At 40.1% G+C, this 17,697-nt stretch overlaps 1 long non-coding RNA gene across 2 annotated transcripts; it reads right to left on the minus strand.

Moving 5' to 3' along the window:
• Positions 1–372: 372 nt before the first annotated feature.
• On the minus strand, positions 373–4,779 carry LOC132889269 (uncharacterized). Of its 2 annotated transcripts, none has more exons than XR_009655044.1 (3): positions 4,621–4,779; positions 4,042–4,238; positions 373–2,650 (listed from the first exon to the last, which is right to left on the minus strand). It is a non-coding gene; the product is annotated as an uncharacterized LOC132889269 (long non-coding RNA). The 2 variants fall into 2 exon arrangements; XR_009655043.1 differs by having other exon boundaries at positions 4,042–4,292.
• Positions 4,780–17,697: the final 12,918 nt, after the last annotated feature.

The following is a 17,697-nucleotide window of genomic DNA, read 5'->3' on the forward strand; positions in this document are numbered from 1 at the left end:
ATTACAAAGGCATGGCTGCGGAAGAAGAGGGTGTGTGTCTGTTCCCAATAGAGAATGTGTGGTGAATTTTGAAATGGAAAAATATGACACTGATGGCCCTGTGCTGTTATACACCTGAAGACCTGTTTGCAGGAAGAATGGGACAAAATAACACCTGAAATGCTTCATCACTTAGTGTCTTCAGTCCTGAAACACATTTTAAGTGTTGTGAGAAGAAATGGCAACGTTATTTAAAGTGGTAAATGCTTTACCACCCCGACTTTTTTTTAATGTGTTGCAAGAATTAAAATTGAAATAAGTTTTATTTTGGAAAAAAACCCAACAAAATTCATGAGGTAAAACATCAAATAATGTGCTAAGTTCTGAATGCAATTGTGGTGGAAAAAAATAAACATGCTGAAACAAAGAACCTGAAGCAACGGAAGAAATAGGTTTTATTCACTCTTGCATGACAGGGCTCTCACTAGAAAAGAGATAATGTTTCTTCAGTGAAGAGGACATCTTATCTCTATTGTGCTCTCTTTATAGCCTGAATATGTGAAAATCTTGAAGCTAGGCAAGTGCATGCAAACATTATCTAATAAATACCGAATGAATGCAAACAGTCTCATCACGTACACACACACACTCAAGGACAAAAATTTTTCTGCTTAGATGGTTGAAATTAAACATTTAAATTTAGACGTTTAAAATCTTCTTAAACACTTAAAATTTTCTATTATACTCCCCCCCCCACCGATTCTTCGATAACGTACTGCATACCAAGCTAACCATGTCAACTACCAAGCTAACTACAAGACTTCTCCTAATCACATCTATCCCTACCCTTCCCTTTAGGTTTTAGGTAGACATTTCATTTATAGGAGAATGAAAACTAAGTATATTGTGGTTTTAGCGAGACATAGACATCTCTAGAACATGGCATTCTTTAGATAGGAAAAGCAATGCATGGTGCTGCTAAACTTAAATATTGTCCTACAATATCTCCTTCAGGTCCTCGTCATCCTCATCCCTAAATGGAGGATCATAGTTTCCATGACGTGACAAAGGCCAGTCTGGAAGCTCATCTGGGTCTACCTTAACCAGTTGGTAGCCACATAGATATGCTGACATTATTCTATTTATCATAGCAGTGAGACATTGCATCAAACATGGTGCACAGAAACAAATCAACAACAATAATATCAGAACAACAGGAATAAGTATAGAAACATATGCTGTCCCGTTCCTAAAAAATCCACACAACCACCCCCAGTTATAGTCTCTATGCTCGTCCAAGCGCAACTGGTGCTCTACCGGTATATCTCTCATTCAGCTCATGATGGGTTCTTCATACTGTGGTCATTGGGGAGAGGTTCGGGTAGGGTGACCCTTCGTCCTTCTTGACATTTGCTGGTGCTCTGAGTGCAGGCATGCCCTTTCGCACTCTTCCCACCTCATCGAGACTCAGGGGCACTTTATATGAGGAAATTTTTCTTCCTTCACTCACTCTTTTCCTTGTCCTCTTCTTTCCTTTCAGGTTTGGCCCCAGACTTTCCTTTTTTCACTTCTTGGGGCAGTCACGGGCCCAATGATCTTGTGTTCCGCAGACAAAACAGCCTGTGTTTTTAAAACAGCCTCTTTTCCCACGTCCACAGCCTTGACCTCGACCTGCTCCCCTGGCTTTGTATCCGTCCCCCACTGCTTGTGCCATTGTAAGCATGGCTTTGTGCATGGCATCATCTCTGGCTTTCTGTTTGCGCCTTGCCTTTTCGTTCAGCCTCTTTTATGCATGTACAGCATGTCTCTCAAGCTCGGACAGCTTGCAGATTTCCCATGTAACACATCGGTCTTTGACCACTCTTTCAATCTTGGGCTTCAGGCCATTCAGGAGGGCATATTTCAAATAAAACTCATAGGGCATGACCTGGCTACTGATGGCCATGTCATGTGGTCTTTCCAAGCCAGAATGTGTATCATAGACAATCATGCCGCATTGTAAGTATTGCGAGATGGTTTCCCCTCCTCCTGTTTGCAGGTCATGACTTGTGTGACATCCATGTGCACTGGGAATTGTTCAATCAGGTGGGTTTGCACGGCTGTAATAAAGTCTCAGTATGCCGTGTTAGCACTGTCTTCCCAGTCTGGGTCCCGCGCACAAATTTCTGTTTCAGGGAAAACAGTGTGAACCTTACTAAACTCTAGTAACAGTTTCTTCGCAATGATGCGGCACATTTCATGACTAGTGGAGAAATAAGTCTTGCAGAAACAAAGCAGCTCCTCAGCACACTTCGGACCCCCATGCTGTCTAGGGTCCTTTATTTCAGCAGCAATCTGCATAATATCCTCTGGACTCCAGGGATGGAAGACCAAAGGCTGGGCCTTCTGGGCTGGCTACAGCGGCCACTGGCATAGGAAGGACTGTATGCACCTTCCCATTTTTATCAGCACACGCTGGGGAGCCTTCAGTTCCCATCTTTATTGTGTGGGACCTTGTGTGCGATGACACCAGGGTAAATGTTGCTACCTGAGTGGAGCGTTCACCTTGTTCAAATTTCTCTCTGAGGTGAAATCCCACCTACCCACTTGTGTCTGTGTCAGCGATAGCACAAGGTCAGTAGGGTTCTCAGTAGTTGAAATGTCTTCCTTTACAAAAGTGAGCTGGGTCAGGCTGTAGAGAAATAGGGGCAGGAGCAGAAAGAGAAATCGCACCTCTAGTGTCATTGTTACTTCCCCCTTTCTTATTTTTTACACCTCTCTGTCCTTGTGATATGTTAGAACACTGATCTTGCATTGCAGCCTCTGCTTGCCACATTTTAAATGCAGCCCAATCCACATTAACTCTGCTTTTTCTTCTTCTCTTTATTTTCTTCCTGAATTTGCTTAAAGGAGAACTGAAGTCATTTTTAAACTTGCTTTATTTCTTAATTAACGTGTTATTCAATTATGTTTTCGGTTTTAGTAACCTTATATCGTGACTCGTATTGGCAACTAATTGCAATTAAATATTATACTTATCGGCCTATTCGGTTTTTAGCCATGTTGAATTTAGTTCGTTTGGTCCACAGCACGCATCACTTATCCACGCAATCTTCACGAGACTTGTGCGAGACTTTGAAACGTGAAGTGTCAGCCAGGTGTCAGTGCCGCCATTTTGAAAACTGTTTTCCATACGAAATATTGCACAAAAATGAGTTTAAATGACAATTACTGCCTACTTTTTCAAACTTTCCTGATTGCTATCAAAAGAAACAAAACTTCTGACTTGATTACATCAGCATTCGAAAGAGGGCGCGCGCGTCTTTTGACAACGTTGGCAGATGTTGGTCACTTTGATTTCCACTGTACATTTTACTTCTGTCCGACGATGTCTCACACAGGTCTCAATGAATCATGTTTACGGCCATTGCTTTGACATATGGACTGATATATTATAGAGCATATTTCAAACACTCATAACTTGCTATAGCAGTGACAAAATAGCTATCAAAAATGCATTCCGATATTTAATAAAATGAGATAAATAGAATTTTGATAATAAAAAACTTGCCTTCAGTTCTCCTTTAAGTCTTTCTTCTGATGCTGAAATTTGCCTAATACTCAAACTTCCTGCCTCAGGAAAGCCACAACTTTCAACCAAACACCTGAACTGTTTACCCGAGTCCGGACCATAATTTTGTGTCATATATTTAACATTGGGGGAGGCTGGAAATGGTACCAAACCCTTTTCTTCTGCAGCTTTAGTGTTTTTCTGACCCATAGTCATTATGCACAAAATATTACTTCTGTGCAATAGAGAATGGCGGTTGACTCAGTATCTCCGTATCTCAGTGTCACAGACACCGCATGTAGCTACAATTATTACTAATTGTTTGTCAGTAGTAGGTAGGTTTCTCTAACAAGCCAAAAACCTTACTTAAAAAATGCTTGCGGAATCTAACCACTGTTATCGCTGTTGTGATAATTCTTTAAAACCACAGCTTCTCTTCCGGCAGACAGTCGCTGTACTACTTCACAGCACATCAAAATATCAATGAAGCATGCAATTCTCTCTCACCACACCTTGTCCATTGGATATCAGTGGCAGCGGGGGATCCCCGTCCTCTAAAAAATCAGTCTGTCTCCGGAGAGCTCATCAGACTTGCTGGGCGATAATTTCCCCAACTTGGATCTGGAAAAGTCCCTGCTACTCGTGATATGCCATCCTCGTCGCCATGAATTGTGGTGGAAGAAAGAATTAAACATGCTGAAACCCAGAACTTGAAGCAACAGAAGAAATAGGTTTTATTCAATCTTGCATGATAGGGCTCTCACTAGAAAAGAGATAATGTTTCGTCAGTGAAGAGCACATCTCATTCCTTTTGTGCTCTCTTTATAGCTTGAATATGTGAAAACCTTGAAGCTAGGCAAGTGCATGCAAACATTATCTAATAGATACCGAATGAATGTAAACAGTCTCATCTCACACACACACACACACACAAGGACAAAAATTTTTTCTGCTTAGATGCTTGAAATTAAACATTTAAACTTAGATGTTTAAAATCTTATTAAAACACTTAAAATTTTCCGTTACAGAAATACAGGCCAAATATTATTTACAAATCATTGTTTTCAGTTTTATTTTCAATTTCAACATACCGTCTCAACTTTTTCTGATTTGGGGTTGTAGATTCCAGGGTTCCATTCACCTCCGATAAAGCTTATCATGGACCGTGCAGCCACAGTACTTGGGGAATTGTATTTTCAAGTAGAGCATCTACAATGTGTTCAAAGAGCTGCCGAGGCAAAAGAGAGAAAGAGACAGGAAACTGGCTCGGCTAGAGATAGGCAAGTTTACCAAGTCACTTTCCTCTCAGGGGAAACTTTTATATATATATATATATATATATATATATATATATATATATATATATATATATATATATATATATATATATATATAAGCTTCCATCAATAACACAAGGCAATGATTTATATGCCTAAGAAGCTTACTGAACAACAGTTTGTATTAGTTGGTATTCCAAAACATATCTTTTGAGGAGTTTTGTGGGAAAGAAAAAAATGTAACAATGAAATGAAGTAAAATGAATTATATTTCAATACAGTTAATAGAATTAACATGGAGGAACAAAAAATGAGCAAGGTAAACTCTCTCCAGGTGGTAGTGAAATATTTAGAGAAAAATAAAATAAATTATAATAAAAACCTAACAGAAATCAAACAATCTCAACTTTACAGAAAAACCATACTGTGAGCATTCCTTAACTGGTATTATTTTTTTCGTGGTCCGGTTTCCATCAAATCCTGCACTCTGATTGGCTGGCGAGAGGGTATGTATCCTATGGTACGGACCCCAGTTATGGACCTCTGGCAACTCGCTCGTTCACAACAAAAACAAACATAGTAGCATTTTTCATCAACATTTATCTTTTTTTATGAGATTTATTTATAAGATTATCAAAAATCTTATAAATTTTTGCCAGCATTTCTCAGGAAAATAGCATTAATTTTACAGCACGGATAGCGATAATGACAGTCTTCACAGCGAAAGCGAGTTTTACTACCCTGAGGAAGAAGAAATAAAACATTTCAGGAGAAAGCTAAAAACCTCTAACTTGCTAACGCCGAGCAAAAACATGGCTGAATCCTAAATGACTCAATTTTGTATAAATAGGGGACTACATAGGCAGCAAAATGTAGGTTTTTTTTTTCCTGCCATGGAAGTGCACTTGTATACTGAGGAGGAAGCAATTTGTATTACAGCCGTGAATGAGGATTCAAAATGGCGGCTCGCCTCGGTTTTCCCTTTCAGGCGCTCTCGTTTTCTGTTAGAATTTGGTAAAGAAAAAATATATATATATTATTTACCAGCTGGGCGGCACGGTGGTGTAGTGGTTAGCGCTGTCGCCTCACAGCAAGAAGGTCCGGGTTCGAGCCCCGTGGCTGGCGAGGGCCTTTCTGTGTGGAGTTTGTATGTTCTCCCCGTGTCCGTGTGGGTTTCCTCTGGGTGCTCCGGTTTCCCCCACAGTCCAAAGACATGCAGGTTAGGTTAACTGGTGACTCTAAATGGACCATAGGTGTGAATGGTTGTCTGTGTCTATGTGTCAGCCCTGTGATGACCTGGCAACTTGTCCAGGGTGTACCCTGCCTTTCACCTGTAGTCAGCTGGGATAGACTCCAGCTTGCCTGTGACCCTGTAGAACAGGATAAAGCAGCTAGAGATAATGAGATGAGATATTTACCAGCTTACGGTTGGTCCATATGGTGAAATACCATGACCTCGGCCTTGAATACTTTCAAGACCTCGGTCATGGTATTTCACGATACGGACCTCCCAGCTGGTAAATAACATATTTATATTTTTGATTAAACACACAAAATATTAAAAGTAGCCAGCCTTTCAATTTCATAAAACCGGTGAAATTTAGTTCCCTCTGAAATTTGGTCATTGTGATATATGTTTATTTCTGTAATATCAAAAAAACAAACAAACAAACAGGCCATTCTGTAGCTGGGAAGTTATTTAATTTGAGAGGATTCCCCTAGCAAATATAGTTCATGAAATCACTTGCTTCAAGCAGACAGAGGAAGTCTGGTGTGCGCATGTACAGGTTTACCTTTCGGCGTCTTCTTCTTTTGGGTTTTACGGCAGCTGGCATCCAGTGTTGCATTACTGCCATCTACAGGTTTACCTTGACCATGCACTGACAGTTACATCATTGTGTTGCTAAACGAACAGCTGATCACACCGAGGTGCTCGCTGACTGCCGATATTTATTAGTTTGGTCCTGCGTTTCCTTTCCTTCGCAACATAACATCTTTTCTTCTCACTTTCCGTTACTCTAGTCGGTCTTTCACGTTTCATTCGCATCCTCAATTTTCCTCTCCTGTTTCAAATTTGTATCCCACAATGCCTTGCACGAACGGGGAAAGCCCACCACATGATGCATGACGTAGTATCTTGTATTGTGTCACAGTGAAAGAAATTCATTAATTGTTCTATTTTTAAAAACCCTAAAAAATTAGAAGTCTGTGATTTCACTGTGCTTGAAGTGTGCATGTGACGAATAATAATAAAGGTTTCAGTAGCTTTCAGTCCACTAAACACAAATAATTGGGTATCAGGGAAAATTCTTTTTATGGCCTAAACCTGAAAAATCCTAAAGTCAGTCTACATTTAATAAAATGCATTACGTATTCTGAAAGAATTATGCAAGGTCCTGTTCACATGAAATGCTGAGCTTGTTTCTTATACTCACATAAATATGATATGATATGTAACATATGCAACATATATACTTTTGTTCTCTGCTCTCTTTTGGAAGAACTGTCATTCCTGGAGTATGTTGATTTAAGAGAGTACACATCTGCACCCACAGACAGGTCTATTATTTAATAATATTATGCATCGACCTTGGCTGTATTTTTTTCTGTATGGTTTTATAAAAAGTCAACAAAACCAGATTGTTCCTTTAATACTTCCAAAATGAAGAGAAAAAAAAGATACGATACACTGTTGAATCCTCCACTGAGAATTTTAAAGCCAGAATGTGCAATGTGACAGTGTCCTGCACTGTAAAAACACTCTGTTTAGAATGAGGTGAGGTGAAAATTCATGAGGTGAGATTTTACCCCATCTGCTCTGTGATTAATAGTGGCTGAACTACACTCTCCAGGGCAGTGCTCTGGGGCCAGGGGTTTCCTGCTGATGCTGTGGCCTCTTATTTATAGCTTAGCCTAGTGGTTCTCAAACTTTTTGTAGCCAGGGACCCCTTAAACTGTAAAATAAATTCCATGGGCCCCAACAGTATAGATTTACTTCATGAAAATTATTTAAAATTTTTTAAATGATATTTTTGGAGCCATATACTTTTATATTCCTGAAATTCCCACTGATAGAACACATCATATCTGATTTTAACTGGCTGTTTGGACCCTAAAATATAATAACTTTGATAACACGACATTGTGATTGCCACCATTCTAATAAAATTGAAGTCATGGACCCCCTGGTTATGCTTCATGGACCCCTGGGGGTCCCCAGACCCCATTTTGAGAATCACTGGCTTAGCCTATAGGAAAAAGAGCCTGTACTGTACATGAAATACACACTGTCTCTTCTCCAACAGTTAACCTGAATGTACACAGTTAACTGCAAAACTTTAAGAAGAGGAGTCAATCTAACAGTACAACAGTTTAGAGAACGAGTGTTCACTTTTGTCAAGGCTTTCATTGAAGGGGAAATGTACAAACCAGTTCAAAACCCTGCGTGCACTGTACAAACACATGACACACAAATAGTAAAAACAAGAACAAACGTGCTCTTGTTTTTCCTACCACTGTGAACCTGTAAAAATAATTTGATGCATTAAAAAAAGAACAAATTTAAGTGCAGCTGTGAAATAAAGTGAAATTAAACCTGTCCCAAATGATGGACCTGATGCACATGGGATAGATGATGTGCTGAAGGGCTATATAAACCAGAGCACACTGACTCATACATCGCTGCTCAGATGACTAGATTTATTTGAGGTACGATCTTGGCTCCCATGAAAAGTCACAACAAGTACAAGACTATACTTGCATGAGAGAGTCAGGCAGGCTGCAGCATATACTGTGTGTGTGTGTGTGTGTGTGTGTATGGGGGATGGGTGAATTTATCTGTGTGGCCTATACAAAAGGAATACATGCCAATGTAGAAAATCCCACAAAAAAACACATCTTTTATTTGAAAGATAAAACAAGCTATTTACTTTCTTTTAAGGTGGTGAATTGAGGATTAGAGTTATGTTAATCTCAGCATTTCAGTCAGGAAGTCCTGTCTGCCACTCGCAGTGATATATGTGTTCCCTTATCTGGTCTCGGTGATGGAGAAAAGAAGTGAGCCATATTATTTCTTGATTATTTACTCTGTCCTGTCCTCTGCTCCAGCAGAACATGCTCTGAATGAGAGCTACCTTAAAAGGACTCCCATCGCAGTGTCTCTTTGCTCTTCAGCAACATTGCACAGTGGCTGTGATTAATGTGATCTCTCCAGGCTTCAGAGGAGGTCAGACGCACAGGGTGCAGTGAAGGTGGTTTCCATGCCTGTTTGGACTTTTGAGCTTTTTCTAATTATGTCAGTTCTGAGCGAATGAAAGCACATAAGTATTCATGCACGGGAGTTTATATACAGTAGATATTAAATATTGCATTATGTGTACGTGTACATATTTGTGTATTTGTGCATATTTTACACTCTTTGTAATTGTACTGTCTGTGTGAATATTAGGATGTGATGCGTTTGCATGCTCATGATCATACGGATCTATTCCTGCAATGAAGCATAGGTTTTTTGCTGAGGTTTACAGGTTCAGCTGAGCACCACGATGACATCAGAGAACAAACTGTACTAAAAACAATGCATGTTGCTAAGCAGAGAGGTTGCGTGCGCAGGTCCATCAGTAGGGTAAATGTGGTCAGTCTCAAGAGAGTCTACAGCTCAGAGCAACACCCTTCATCTAAAAATCATCTCATCGTTATTATGTCATTTTTTTTTTTCATTTTCTCAGGACAAATTAGGATTTTTGGTTAGCGTTTCTCAGCATGTGCGGAAGTTGGAAAGTCAACATCTCACAGCTTCACAGAACATTTTAACAAGTGTTTCTCGGATAACAGTTACTTTTTTACACTGAATGTGAATCCAAGAAGCTGCATTATGACTCCAAACACTGTCTGCTCCTAGAAACTGAGTTTATCGTTACATTACATGAACTAGTAGCCTGATAACGTGGTACACTGATGTTCATTGAAGCAAAATGTTAGAAAACTTGAACCACTATAGCCCTGATATTTGCTCTGTGTTTGTTTTGGTTTGGTTTTGGTTTAGAAAGAAGGAAGAACATGGTACTTTATTGAGCTGAGGAATCTTTTTAGATTTTATAGAAACTACCTGAAAATGCACTATGAAAGCTACAACAAATACAAGACCACACTTGCATGAGAGCAACACTGCCTGAAACCTTATCCTTCAATGCATATGCATGCACACACGCACGCACGCACACACCTTATCCTAGTCCATATAATGTTCAGAATTATGTAATTACGAGTCCAGTTTTTTTTCTGCACATACAGCAAATCCAGTTACTACGGCTGCGCTCCAGGGCATCTGGCATCCATTTCGGATAATAACAGGCAGATAAGGCAGATGACAAATAGATGGCCATGCCTGACTGAAAACCTCAGCAGCCCCTGGAGGGAGCCAGACCTGTTCCACACAGGCCTGCTGATGACCCAGAACTCAGGTCTAGTGTTAAAGAAGCCTCTGATGTTTGATCACTTTCTCCTGTAACAGTTCACAACTGACATGGCGCAGCATAATTTTGTTTCCAGCTGTGCTGAGAAAAAGAAACATACTGTAATTAATTTCACAATCTTTGTATTCTTATGAAATTGATTACCTAAATTCTGACAGTGTCTTACTTTCTTTTACATTTTTTAAACATATTATGGAGTTGAAGTAATTAGAAGTTTGTGAACCCTTTAGAATTTTCTATATTTCTGCATAAATATGACCTAAAACATCATCAGATTTTCACACAAGTCCTAAAAGTAGATAAAAACAACCCAGTTAAGCAAATGAGACAAAAATGTTATACTTGGTCATTTATTTACTGAGGAAAATAATCCAATATTACATATCTGTGAGTGGCAAAAGTATGTGAACCTTTGCTTTCACTATCTGGTGTGACCCCCTTGTGCAGCAATAACTGCAACTAAACGTTTCCGGTAACTGTTGATCAGTCCTGCACACTGACTTCGAGGAATTTTAGCCCATTCCTCCGTATAGAACAGCTTCAACTCTGGGATGTTGGTGGGTTTCCTCACATGAACTGCTTGCTTCAGGTCCTTCCACAACATTTTGATTGGATTAAGGTCAGGACTTTGACTTGGCCATTCCAAAACATTAACTTTATTCTTCTTTAACCATTCTTTGGTAGAACGACTTGTGTGCTTAGAGTCGTTGTCTTGCTGCGTGACCCAATTTCTTTTGAGTTTCAGTTCATGGACAGATGTTCTGACATTTTCCTTTAGAATTCGCTGGTATAATTCAGAATTCATTGTTCCATCAATGATGGCAAGCTGTCCTGCCCCAGATTCAGCAAAACAGGCCCAAACCATGATACTACGACCACCATGATTCACATTCACATTCATTCTTATGCTGGAATGAAGTGTTCTCCTTTCTCCAAACACAACGCTTTTCATTTAAACCAAAAAGTTCTATTTTGGTCTCATCCGTCCACAAAACATTATTCCAGTAGCCTTCTGGCTTGTCCATGTGATCTTTAGCAACTGCAGATGAGCAGCAATGTTTTTTTTTTTGAGAACAGTGGCTTTCTCCTTGCAACCCTGCCATGCACACCATTGTTGTTCAGTGTTCTCCTGATGGTGGACTCATGAACATTAACATTAGCCAATGTGAGAGAGGCCTTCAGTTGCTTAGAAGTTATCCTGGGGTCCTTTGTGACCTCGCCGACTACTACACACCTTGCTCTTGGAGTGATCTTTGTTGGTCCACCACTCCTGGGGAGGGTAACAATGGTCTTGAATTTCCTCCTTTTGTACACAATCTGTCTGACTGTGGATTGGTGGAGTCCAAACTTTTTAGAGATGGTTTTGTAACCTTTTCCAGCCTGATGAGCATCAACAATGCTTTTTCTGAGGTCCTCAGAAATCTCCTTTGTCCATGCCATGATATGCTTCCACAAACATGTGTTTTGAAGATCAGACTTTGATAGATCCCTGTTCTTTAAATAAAACAGGCTGCCCACTCACACCTGATTGTCATCCCATTGATTGAAAACACCTGACTCTAATTTCACCTTCAAATTAATTGCTAAACCTAGAGGTTCACATACTTTTGCCACTCACAGATATGTAATACTGGATCATTTTCCTCAATAAATAAATGACCAAGTATAAGATTTTTGTCTCATTTGTTAAACTGGGTTCTCTTTATCTACTTTTATGACTTGTGTGAAAATCTGATGATGTTTTAGGTCATATTTATGCAGAAATATAGAAAATTCTAAAGGGTTCACAGACTTTCGAGCACCACTGTAGACTTCAGTGCTACACTACGTAGGTAAGTTCAGGTTGGGGAATGAGGCAGAAGAAAACCATTACCAGGCTTAGGGGAAAGCCATGGCCCAATGTCTAGAGACACAGCTTTGGGACCAAAAGGTTGTTGGTTCAAATCACTGGACCAGCAAGAATGGCTAAAGTGCTCTTGAGCAAGGCACCTAACTGTCAACTGCTCCCCAGGGTACTCTGGGTACATTGTATGTTGCTCTGGATAAGTATGTCTGCTAAATGCCATTAATGTAATAAAAATGTCATACTACTAATTAGTCATAACTTTCCCAAACAGAGGCACAGTTTCTGAGCAACTTATATTTATTTTAAATGAGGTGTGCATTTCCACATTGAGGTGTTCACTACAACCATGCAAAGGATATCCAGAGTAGACTGCTACTACTCGTACTGCACTGCAAGAGCTTTAAAAGAAGTTATAGAGGAGAGGTTTATACTAGGGTGGCATGGTGGTGTAGTGGTTAGTGCTGTCGCCTCACAGCAAGAAGGTCTGGGTTCGTGGCCGGCGAGGGCCCTTCTGTGTGGAGTTTGCATGTTGTCCGCGTGGGTTTCCTCCGGGTGCTCCGGTTTCCCCCACAGTCCAAAGACATGCAGGTTAGGTTAACTGGTGACTCTAAATTGACCATGAGTGTGAATGGTTGTCTATGTGTTGGCCTTGTGATGACTTGTCCAGGGTGTACCCCGCCTTTTAGCCCGTAGTCAGCTGGGATAGGCTCCAGCTTGCCTGCAACCCTGCAGGACAGGATAAAGCAGCTAGAGATAAGGAGATGAGATGAGGTTTATACAAAATGGAGGAATGTGATTATTTCTTTTTCATACTCTTCTCTCTTATTGTTGCTGTTTTTTTGTTGTTGTTTTTTCTACGCAGTAAGTCAGAAGTCCCCTCATTGCTTATGAAGTAAATCTGGAAAACAATGACATAAGTCCAGTTCCCATAATCAGCAAGTCTTTTTTGATAAAAATCAGCCTACTTTTTCATTCAGAGCAATTTCTTTTACTGCTAACCTTTCCTTTTATACCTTAATGTGGCTGTCACCCCTGGATCCGCATCTTATTGAATGTGAGATCATGTAAGTCATTGGCTGACTTCAGCGACTAGACATACATAGATTTTGTTGAATGTTCAACAAAAAAAAGTGCAGCATCCACAAATGCCTCTTTTCCACCAAATCAGTTCCAGGGCTGGTTCGGGGCCAGTGCTGGTTCACAACTCGTTCAACTTGAGAGCCAGCTGAGAACCAGTTTGCTTTTCCATCGCTCGTGGTGCTAAGGGAAGCCACATCATTACGTCGCTGTATACGTCAGTTACGTCGTTGTATACGTCATTATGTCGCTGTATACATCAGTTACGTTGCTACGTTCTACCTTGGTGCGAATATTGAAGCAAAAACAACATGGAAGAAGCAGCAGCAACAACAATAATAATAATGGATGACTAAGCGTTTGTACAGCTGCTGCTTCTCGTTGCTTAAAAATGGCGATCTTTCGTGGTCTTGTTATTGTTGTTGGTCTTAACAACTCCACCCCCCCACTGACGTAAGCGGTTCTTTCCTCTGGCCCAGCAGAGAGTTGGTGCTAGCCTGGAACCGGTTTTTCTGGCCCCAGAGCCAGTTCTTTGTCAGTGGAAACAGAAAACCCAGTTCCAAACTAAGCACTGGCCCCGAACCAGCCCTGGAACTGCTTTGGTGGAAAAGGGGCAAAACTGGAGTAAGATATGAGAGTTAGAGCAACAGGATGCACAAAGGGTTAATGTGCAGCTTCAAGAAAAGATGTGTGTGACTGGTGCTGAAAAACGTAGGCAAGAGGGAGGGGACATACCTGCTGTAGATAACAGAGGGATTATGAAGCAATATAACTGACATGCATGAGCTGTGTTCCAGCAGGTTTTCATTTTGCCTTTAGCTTATCATTCAACTCACTCATTGTTTTGGCTCCAAGCTTTGTCTTACATTTCTTCCCAGACAGATTTGTTTCAGTGTTGCATTAAAAAAAAAAAAAATCATTCCACATCATATCAAGGGCATGTTTTGTGTTCAACACTTCAACATCTCACAAAGACTAGTTCTTTAGCCTATTGTGCTCAATATTGGATTTGTGTTTGTATTCGATAATGTAACCTCTGATGATTATGATGTCTTGGAATCAAAAAGCCTGTTGTTCTAGCTGTGTTTTTGTGAAGTAATAATGGGTTACTGTGGAAGTCCAGTAGATTACAACATAAGTTGTTCTGCATTTTTTTTTTTTTTGTGTGTGTGTGTGTGTGTGTGTGTGTGTGTGTGTGTGTGTGTGCGCGCACGCATGTAAGTGCGTGGGTGTGGGCATGTTTTTTATAACTTGGTGGAGACTAAAAGTCTCCACAAGAACAGGAACATCTGACAGTTTTGACCCTTTTCAAAAAAAAAGAAAGAAAGAAAAAAGAAAAGAAAAGCTGGAGCTTTTTGTAAGTTTTCCTTTTAGTTGCTCAGGTTAGGATTAGCTTTAGCTGATATCAATAGGTCATCAGAAATATAATAAAACAAATGTGTGTGTGTGTGTGTGTGTGTGTGTGTGTGTGTGTGTGTGTGTGTACATGCATTTACACCTTTGAATTTTTAGGAACTTTTTACAGAACACAGTAACACACAGAAATCTCAGCTGAACACATCATTCTATAAACACGTACATTAATACATAGCAGGCAGCATGGTGGTGTAGTGGTTAGCACTGTCGCCTCACAGCAAGAAGGCTCTGGGTTTTAACCCAGTGGCCGGCGAGGGCCTTTCTGTGCGGATTTTGCATGTTCTCCCCGTGTCTGCATGGGTTTCCTCCGGGTGCTCCGGTTTCCCCTACAGTCCAAAGACATGCGGGTTAGGTTAATTGGTGGCTCTAAATTGACTGTAGGTGTGAATGTGAGTGTCAATGGTTGTTTGTCTCTATGTGTCAGCCCTGCAATGCTCTGGCTACTTGTCCAGAGTGTACCCCGCCTCTTGCCCATAGTCAGCTGGGATAGGCTCCAGCTTGCCTGTGACCCTGCACAGGATAAGCGGTTATGGATAATGGATGGATTAATACATAGATACAGAAACAAAAATAAGACAAAATCAGATTCCCTTTGCTTTGCAAATTCTTCATATGGAGAGTAAAATCTCTTCACAACATCAGCCTCGATGAGCTCAGTGTGGTAGCAGATGGTGTCCCCCATAAAGAGTAGCATACAGATATTACATACTGATGAATACAGGTACACACACATGCACATAAAGACAGCATAGACAGACAGCAATTACAATCAGACAGGAATTTTGGAAGCGATCAAATGCACCAGAGCAAAACAAATGAAACAGGAAAAGGAAAGAAATAGAGATTATCAAAATTAGCATGGTTTCAAGTGACGTTTCGTCTCTTAAGCAAATAAAGCAAATGTGTAACATAATATATCGGTATGCATGTAGGATATTGACACTGATTTTTTTTAATAGAAAATTGATTTACCAGTGATAGTCTGCTTATTTAAGCATTTTTAGAGCAAAAGAATAAACTGCTTAGTGAAATTTTATTCTCTGAAACTCAATAATGTTGGTGTTGGCTTTGGAACATTTGGTGCTGCCAAAAGAAAAAAAATACTGTACATTAAAAGAACACTAGTGATATCTTGTGTAAAGTAATATACAGGGTGTTTCAAAAAATTTGATATCATCTAATAACTTTGCCAATTCTTGTTCAATTGACCTCAAATTTTAACAGCATGTGTGGAAACAGGTCAAAATTTTATATTTAATGTTTTTTGTTTTTATCTTTTTAGGTATAGAAATGCCATTCACTGGAAAAGAAAAGGTGGTTTATATGTTAGAGTACGCTCGCACATAGTCGAACAAGACTGTGCAGTGTGCATTTATGAGAGAATTCCCTAAAAAATGCACCAACTGCAATGCAGATTTGGACACGGCACAAAAAGTTCAAAGAGGACGGCTGTCTGTGCAGGGCAAAAGGATCTGGACGACTACCAGCATCTGAAGAGACGGTCGAGCTGGTTTGCAAAAAACTCTTGCGAAGCCCCAAGAAGTCCATAAGAAGAGCAAGCCTGGAGACCCAGATTCCTCCAACAACAGTTTGGCATGTCCTGATGAAACGTTTGCAAATGAAACCCTACAAGTTGCACCTCGTTCAGTGCCATGTCTCAGGCAGCGCGCATACTGAAAATTTGTGAAATCGTTCATGGAATCCACATACCTTTGAATTTCTCATTCAAATTTTGAGGAATAAATATTATATTGTTCAACATTAAGCTTGTTTAGTTTCATTTGCCTAGACTATGTAGTTTCTGGGGCGGCACGGTGGTGTAGTGGTTAGCGCTGTCGCCTCACAGCAAGAAGGTCCTGGGTTCGAGCCCCGGGGCCGGCGAGGGCCTTTCTGTGCGGAGTTTGCATGTTCTCCCCGTGTCCGTGTGGGTTTCCTCCGGGTGCTCCGGTTTCCCCCACAGTCCAAAGACATGCAGGTTAGGTTAACTGGTGACTCTAAATTGACTGTAGGTGTGAATGTGAGTGTGAATGGTTGTCTGTGTCTATGTGTCAGCCCTGTGATGACCTGGCGACTTGTCCAGGGTGTACCCCGCCTTTCGCCCATAGTCAGCTGGGATAGGCTCCAGCTTGCCTGCGACCCTGTAGAAGGATAAAGCGGCTAGAGATAATGAATGAATGAATGAATGTAGTTTCTGGGATATTTACATCTCAAATAATATCAAATTTTTTGAAACACCCTGTATATCACTGACAACAGATTATGGTTCCTTCTAAGAGAATAATATAGTGATTAATCTGTAGCTACCCACTTTCACCTACAGAATTGGTGTGTAAGTCAGTGTGTAATTTGCATGTTACTGCCATCTGCATCTTTGTAAGAATGTATTTTTGTTTCTCTCACCATCTGTTTTGTTAGTTCATGCCCATGTTGGTCTCACTATAGGATATATTATGAATGCACTTGTGTAAAGGTGTGTGTGTGTGTGTGTGTCTTTTGTGAGGACCAAATGTTTGTATACCAACAGTAATATATGAGAATTTAAGGAAAATTTTCCCTGTCCTCTCTATCTATCTATCTATCTATCTATCTATCTATCTATCTATCTATCTATCTATCTATCTATCTATCTATCTATCTATCTATCTATCTGTCTGTCTGTCTGTTTTGTAAACAAAGGCAAAAGATTTCCTGTTTGTTACTGAGAGTAACCCTGTGTCCGAAATCGCTCCCTCGTTCACTACTTCCTATTCCTTATATAGGGAATTACTATATAGAGGACTATATAGTGAGCTCATTGGTAAAATGAAAAAACGCTTTCAGACACTAGTCTGTCGCGCTGGTATTTACGTCATTACTGTTGCATAATTAAAATGTGCCAGATCAGTTGGCTGGTGGGTTTTCAAAATAATAAATACATGCAGGTATTTTTGTGACAAAATCCATATTATACTGAGTGTATTTCCCACATTAATAAATACAAAGTACCTGCATCTTTCAGTTTTCTTAAATCAAGGCTGAATACGTTCTTCTTTGCCGCTACCTTTTATTAAATCAAATTTGAGACTTTTAATTTGATTT

The sequence above is a fragment of the Neoarius graeffei genome, chromosome 7, assembly GCF_027579695.1.
Source record: "Neoarius graeffei isolate fNeoGra1 chromosome 7, fNeoGra1.pri, whole genome shotgun sequence".
Taxonomy (NCBI): domain Eukaryota; kingdom Metazoa; phylum Chordata; class Actinopteri; order Siluriformes; family Ariidae; genus Neoarius; species Neoarius graeffei.